Genomic DNA, 7,500 nt, shown 5'->3' on the forward strand with positions numbered 1-7,500 from the left:
CACACATATGTATAGTTGGAATTTACAAAAAAACAAAAGACAAAGACAGGTGTGTAAAGAACAAACAGGTGTATTAGTTTAACGCTCGGAAGGTAAAAAAGTCTGTTAAATTTCAAGCCTACGCTCTTCAACAGAAAAGAACATGAGAAAATAAACAGAGAGAGAATAAAAAAAGTAGCAAGTGGTTAATCATGGCAATGGCCGGACAGAGGTGGTCAGACAGGGGAGCTAGGAAGAAGGGGAGATAATAAAGTAGTGGTGATCCCAATACGAAGGTGCATGTGCGTGTGTATGTGAGAGCATGTGTGTGCATGTGGATAGGGGCTGGTGACCTTGACGTGTGGGCATGTATATATACCTTGACATGTATATATATATATACATATATATATATATGTGTGTGTGGTCTGATCAATAAATATCCGGATTGTTGCCATAGCAGATTGAAGCTGCTTGGTACAGATTGACCTTGAATTCTGCCATGCATGTGCACTAAGTTTTAACATCCTGACTTCACTTCCGCTGTTTACAGCAGTGCTTGGAAGGAAGGTGTGTAGAGTGTGATTGTCGCATTGACCATGACAGAGAAAGTTGAGCAGAGAATCATTATCAAAATTTGCCAAAAGCTTGGTGATACCAGCTCAGAGGCCTACACAAAGTTTTCAAAAAGTTTTCATTGTTCTTGACACAATCAAGGAGATCTGAAACCGGAGTCTTTTTTGGCATAAACTTGGCAGACACGCATCTCATGCTCAAATATCCAGAGATAATGGACTGAACTGAACCGTAACTTATTTGCACATTCTCTGGTAACTCATGGATGGAGATTTGATGATATACTCTCACAGCTGCATGCACATCTGCAACCTTTTTCTCAGTTCTGCTGGTTGCGGGTTTCCCAGAACGTTTCTCAGTATCAACATTTTTCAGCCATCTTGGAAATATCTGAACCACTCAAACACTTGTGTGCAGCCCATACCCTCCTCTCCATACACTTTTTGCAACTTTGCATGGGCCTCTGAGCTGGTATTGCCATGACAACTTTGCCATGATGAATGTGATGTGATGATCACATGCTACACACCTTCCTTCCAAGCACTGCCGTAAACAGTGGAAGGAGCTAGAACATTAAAACTTAGTGCAGATGCACAACAGAGTTCAAGGTGAATCTGTGTCAAGCAGCTTCACTCTGCATGCTTTAGTTTTGTTACTATGGTAACAGTCTGGATACTTATTAATCAGACCTCATATACACCCACACACATATATAACTACATGCATGTGTGTGTATACATATATATATATGTACACACACACACATATATATTTATAAATACATGTATAAGTACCATATTTTAACATGTATAAGGAACCCCCTAATTTTGGGGGCTTAAAATTTGGAAAAGACGGTTTTGTAAGGGATTATAAAACTATCCATGTATAAGAAACTCTAATATTTTTTTAACCTAATTTTTGACAAAAACATGTTCCTTATACACGTGAAAATATGGAATATATATGCATACATGTGATTCATATAGATACATATGCATACACACATATAGATACATATGCATATACACACACACATATATATATATATATATATATATATATGTACACACATACACACACATATCTATATATACACACGCACACACAGAATAACAGTTTTCCTTCAAACCACCATTGTCCACATTGTGATTTCTTAGCTAGATCACATGTTGGTTTAACAAGTCATGCTCATATCCAGATTGCATTTGGTAGTCTGAGGACACGCATGAGGAGTCACCAGGTGGAGTGAATGAATTGTAAGCATTGGTGAATGGTAGTCATAGTAATGGGAATATGTTGCTGATTGTCATATGCAGTCTTCAATGGGAGGGTCTGTTGTATACACACACACACACAAGCACACGATAGGTTCTTTCACTTTCCATTTACCAAATCCATTTACAAGACTTTGGTCAACCCAGGCGGCACATAGTAGAAGATACTTCTCCAAGGTGCCATTCAGGGGGAAGAACTTGAATCTGTGTGGTTATGAAGCAAGCTTCATACAGCCACTCTTGTACCTACAGATATATATATGTATGTATATATTTGTATGTATGTGTATATATATTTGCATGTATATTACATATGTGTAAGTGTGCGTATGTATGTGTATGTATATTACATATGTGTAAGTGTGTGCATGTATGTGTATGTATATTACATATGTGTAATTGTGTGTATATATGTGTATGTATATTACATATGTGTAAGTGTGTGTATGTATGTGTATGTACACACACGTGATGGGCTTCATTCAGTTTCCATCTCTCAGTCTATCATATTTATTCACAAAGCATTGATTAGCCTTGGGCTATAGTAGTAGAGAATTGCTTAAGGAACCTGAAGACATGGTTGCAAAGCAAACTTCTTGACCAAACAGCCATTTCTGAGCACACACTCATGCACGCACACACACACACACACATATATATATATATATACACACACACACACATGCCTGTGTATATACTCGCACAAACCTCTTCCAAGTACCACAAAGAAACAAAAAATCGAAAACAACATGGCGACCATGTTGATAGTGGTTCAGTTGGCATTGGAAGAAAACATTTACAAACCTGACAAATTTACCTTTTCTGCTAAATTAATTCTAGTTTATATATTCTTGTGACAATTAAGTAATAGATCGGTAGGGATATCAAGGAAATAAACAGATGTAAACATATAATGAAATAAATAAAAAAAAAACAAACAAAAAAACAAAGCAAGTGTAAATATCATGAATCAAAGGATATTTATCAACAATCAATGGTTTCACTATTAGCTATGGAGGGACAGTTATCATGTGAGAAAGACAAATAACAAAACCCAATTAAGATTTTGAGATAAAATAACAAAAATGTCCAGAAACTGCCAATTGAGAATACTTGAATACGAGCTAATAACCCTCAACACAAGAGTTAAAAGCTAAAAATGAGAAAACTCCGGCATCAGACGGACGGGAAGAAAGGAAAATAATCGATCATAAATTTGGACATAATCACAAAGCCTCCTACAGAGACGTGATATGACAGTCAATTGATGTTTGTAGAGAGAGAGGGAGAGGGAGAAGGACAGAGAGAGAGAGAGAGAGAGAGAGAGAGAGAGAGTGAGAGGTGCCTTCTTATTGGTGTGGGGAGGAGGAAAGATGTAGGTGGTGATGTTGTTTCATAGCAAAAAAAAAAAAAGAAACAAAAGAAACAAAAAACAAGAGTGAGACTGTATGTTAAATGAGGTACAATACTACACCACAAAATCAGAGAAAAAAAAAAATGAGAATCTTACAATGCTAATTGTCATACACATACAAAATAATAATGATAATAATGATGATAATAATAATAATAATAATGATGATAATAATAATAATAATGATGATGACAACAACAACAGCTCCAACGAACTCAAGGTGCACAATTATAACACAAACCCTTTTTCACTGAACTACATTCTTCCCTCAAAACATAGCAGTTATCAACCATCCTTGTCATAATGCCCATTTGAAATCAAAACTTGCTTGTCCCTTGAGGTCCCACGGTGAGACTTGGCCTCAGCTTATGCAAACATAAAGCAAAATCCAAACGTCATAATAATAATGATGATGATGATGATGATGACGATGATAATAATAATAATAATATCTTCAGGAGGAGTTACCTCAATCCTTTCTATATTAACCAAAATGAAGCAGATTGACAAATTTATTTTTTGAACCAGTTGAAGACACACACGATGTTGAAATATCATTCACTAGATAACAATGGCATTCTTCCTTTAATTTTGACTAATGGCCCTCGTGTCGGTGACATGTAAAAGCACCCACTACACTCTTGGAGTGGTTGGCGTTAGGAAGGACATCTAGCTGTAGAAACTCTGCCAGATCAGATCGGAGCAAGGTGCAGCCATCTGGTTCGCCAGTCCTTAGTCAAATCGTCCAACCCATGCTAGCAGACATTGAATGATGAATAATAATAATAATAATAATAATAATAATAATAATAATAATAATAATAGTGATCGTAGGAGCACTTGGAATGATCAAGAAGGGAACCGAAAATTATATGAGAATGATCCCTGGCTTACCATCTCTGAAAGAAGTGCAAAAGATTGTCTTAACTGGTACATCACACGTATTGAGAAGAGCATTGTCGCTGTGAGAGCTGTTACTGCCCATGTATTTTAATTTAACCTTAAAAAAAAGAAAAATGAACGAACTATTGAGTTTGGTTTAATGGCCTACCAATGTATACTATGAGTTTCTTTGCCCTAGGAGTCGGGAAGACACTCGGCAAGAAATGGAAGCAAATTTGAAAGAAGAAAAAAAAAAAATAATAATAATAATAATAATATAATCATAATAACGATAATATTAATAATAATATAAGAAGAAAAACTGAACCGCTGTGATAATTTGAAGTAGGAAATATGGAGGTCATGGGCAATGAAGAGAGGGGTGGGGTGATACCAATAGTGATTGGCATGCTTGGAAGTATCTGCACTCAATGTGGTTCAAAAGGGTTGGTAGAAATGTAAACATAGAACACCTTACGAAAACCAACATTGCTTGGAATTGCAAGAGTTTTCTGCATGGTTCTTGAAGCATGGTCTGGTCAGTAAACAGATGTCACCTCAGTCAGCTGGCTTTGGACAACTGACACTTTCGATCAAGACCAGCAAAAATAAGCTGAAAGTTTTAATCAACTAACGAAAGAAGCAAACGAATAGGTAAACTCAACTAGCAGAATGCAAAAGATCATACTTTTAGTACTTTTCATGTTTTACATAAATTCCTCTCCCTATCAATGCAGTTTTATTCATTCAGTCTTACTGTAAATTATGTAAAAATTATTAATATTATTGTTATATATGTCATTCATCCTTTTGGGGTTGACAAAATAAGTACCAGTTGATTACAGGGGTCAATATAATCAACTCACTCCTTGCCCTGAAATTGCTGTCTTGCACCAAAATTTGAAATCATTATTAATGTAAAAAGCACCATTTGATCGTGGCCATTGCCAGCCTCGTCTGGCATCCGTGCCAGTGGCATGTAAAAAGCACCATCCGATCGTGGCCGTTGCCAGCCTCAACTGGCACCTGTGCTGGTGGCACGTAAAAAGCACCCACTACACTCACGGAGTAGTTGGCGTTAGGAAGGGCATCCAGCTGTAGAAACACTGCCAGATCAGACTGGGCCTGGTGCAGCTTTCTGGCTTCCCAGACCCCAGTTGAACCGTCCAACCCATGCTAGGATAGAAAGCGGACGTTAAACGATGATTATTATTATTACTACTATTATTATTGAGTGAGAGCAGTGTATGCCATCAAAGTGACATTGGGGTAAAATATACGAAGCCCAGTATACCCATCATGATACCCGTCTGATAAGGGTACACCAGGTACATGCATCACAACCATATGTGTGCGACATGGTGATCTCATATCAAGATAAACAGCGCATGACCTTGCAGGCGGAGCCCAGTTACAATTTTCTTCAGGTTGAGTAGCCCATCCCACTCAAAATGTCTTTGAATAAGGGTTGTCTAAGGATGTTGGATGAAATACCCATGTTTCCAGAAATGAATTATCCAAACCCCAAAGAATTCCTCTCAACACATGGCTATGAGGCTCCACACTACTTCTGCTCATGATCAGAGATGCACATATTGTCAGCCACTAAGGGACATGCTCAACTGATTAAGGTCTACCATTATCATCATCATATACGAAGGCAGTGAGCTGGCAGAATTATTAGCAGGGTGGGTGAAATGCTTAGCAGCATGTTGCCTGTTTCTATGTTCTGAGTTCAAATTCCACTGAGTCAACTTTACCTTCGATCCTTTCAGAGTTGATAAAATAAGGACCAGTTAAACACTGGGGTCAACCAACATACCCACTACCCTGAAATTGCTGGCTTTGTACCAAAATTTGAAACTATTATTATAATTATAAGTCACAGATATCAACTTGTTTTTCAATTACCTGATATCTCACCTGTCTGCATCTTTGGATGCAAAAATCTATTGTCCCTTGATATCTCTGGTAGAGACTTAGGTGCATGTTGTATATATTAAAACAAAGGCAAAAACATAATGATGACGATGATAATGGTGACGATAGGAAAGAAAAAAAAATCTAACAATAAATACTCACTGTATACTTAAAAAAAAATCAATTCTAAGACAATAATGTGAAAGGCTTATTCCAGTGGGGTAACAGGTAAGTATTTTCTTAAGAGTTCTCAAGGTAAAACTGAAGAAATGGAGTGGAAGGGCATTGGTGTGTGTGTGTGTTTATACAGTAATACAATATTCATATTAGCTTGAATTAAGAGATGTCAATAAAATGAAACTGTTACTCAGCTGAAGTAACTAACAGATCCCTACCAGACTATCCTTAGGGCATATACAGTAAAGTCCTAATTGAGAAAGGAAACAAACTATGCTGGATTATAGATATAGCATGCCCAGCTGACAACAAGGTATGTGATAGGGAAGAAAGAAAAGTCGAGAGATATGACAGGTTAGTTTGGGAAGTTAAGCAGTTGTGGTCGATAATAAAGGTAGCAATAGTACCAGTAATTGTTGGAGCCCTGGAACAGTGAGCAAAAATCTCAAGAAGTACGTGGAACAAATAGGGGCTGCAATAAGGGTGGAGCACTTGCAGAAAACAGCACTGCTTGGAACTGCTTGAACACTCTGGAAGGTGCTCCAAAAATGAGGTGATACCTTAGTTCCCTGGTAGTGAACAGCTGACACTGTCGTACACCTCCAGGTTAGAAGCTGTGCAAAGGCAATAATAATAATAATAATAATAATAATAATAATAATAATAATGATAGAAACTTCAAAGTAAAATAACCTCAGAGTTTTTATTATAAAAATTAACAAAAACTATTCTTCCAGTAAATTATAAAATTCTTCAGGGTATGACTAAATGGAAATTAAATACAACCACTTAAAAAATTTAGCATTGATCATAATTTATGAATGAATATATCAAACTAGAGGATTTGTTGTCTGTTCAGTCATTTCTTTTACCATTTAACTTCATTGACTCCTGTGTCTCACTAACATACTTATTTCATTCACTGATATATAACATGTTGCCTCATAACGGTTGTTACACTGGTCAGACATCTACAATCTTTTTAAGCCATCTAACTATGCATTTGCAAAGATAAGATGACATATGTATTATATTTCCAGAATTTTCATGAATCCAAATTAAAACAGAGATACATTTAAATATAAGGGCAGATATAAACGGTCTCTAAATATCAACAGAGATAATTGAATCCATTGTTTTAAGCACACAGAAACCAACATTTTTGCTTAATTAATTAATACAAGTAAAAATTTAGATATTCCTTTTTTTTTATCACTCTTATGTCATGTCACTTTCCACACTCCTGTACAGTGGTTATTAACCAGGGCAGTGGTACCC

The 7,500-nt window shown here is 36.5% G+C and overlaps 1 protein-coding gene across 1 annotated transcript in view; it reads right to left on the reverse strand.

The window, feature by feature from the left end:
- The window catches only part of LOC115220532 (tRNA (guanine-N(7)-)-methyltransferase non-catalytic subunit wdr4), an 828,070-nt gene that overhangs the window by 339,678 nt on the left and 480,892 nt on the right, over window positions 1–7,500 (reverse strand). The gene's annotated exons all lie outside the window — the stretch shown is intronic.

The sequence above is a fragment of the Octopus sinensis genome, linkage group LG16 (genome assembly GCF_006345805.1).
Source record: "Octopus sinensis linkage group LG16, ASM634580v1, whole genome shotgun sequence".
Classification (NCBI taxonomy): Eukaryota; Metazoa; Mollusca; class Cephalopoda; order Octopoda; family Octopodidae; genus Octopus; species Octopus sinensis.